The following is a 433-nucleotide window of genomic DNA, read 5'->3' on the forward strand; positions in this document are numbered from 1 at the left end:
AGGACAAAGGCGCGGGGCTTCACAGGGAGCCCTCCCTCTGCCCACCCCTCACACCCCCCAGCGCACGCTCCTTGCCCCGGTGCTAAGTATAGATCTATAAGGAGAGATTTCAAAGGCAGCCATCACTCTCCAAATAGACGGGTTAATATTTTCAGAAGAAGCCCCTGCTATTCCCCGCCCCCCCCCTTGAAGCATGCCATTCCTGTGACCCAAGCCACCCGGGCCAGCCCAAGGTTAGGAGCCAAGCTTACTGTTCCTCCACACACAGCGGTAAGGCTATCAAGGCAGAGCCTTGCTGTGGTGCTGAAGCACCCACAGTTATTGCACCTCGGCTTAGTCTTTTAATCTGAACTTTCCCACGTTGCCTGTGAGGTGACAGGAGTGATTCCAGGTGACTGGGTTACAGTCTGATGGGGCTCTCCGGACAGCCCCT

This window comes from Aptenodytes forsteri, unplaced genomic scaffold (assembly GCF_000699145.1).
Source record: "Aptenodytes forsteri isolate BGI_AS27 unplaced genomic scaffold, ASM69914v1 Scaffold71, whole genome shotgun sequence".
NCBI classification, from domain to species: domain Eukaryota; kingdom Metazoa; phylum Chordata; class Aves; order Sphenisciformes; family Spheniscidae; genus Aptenodytes; species Aptenodytes forsteri.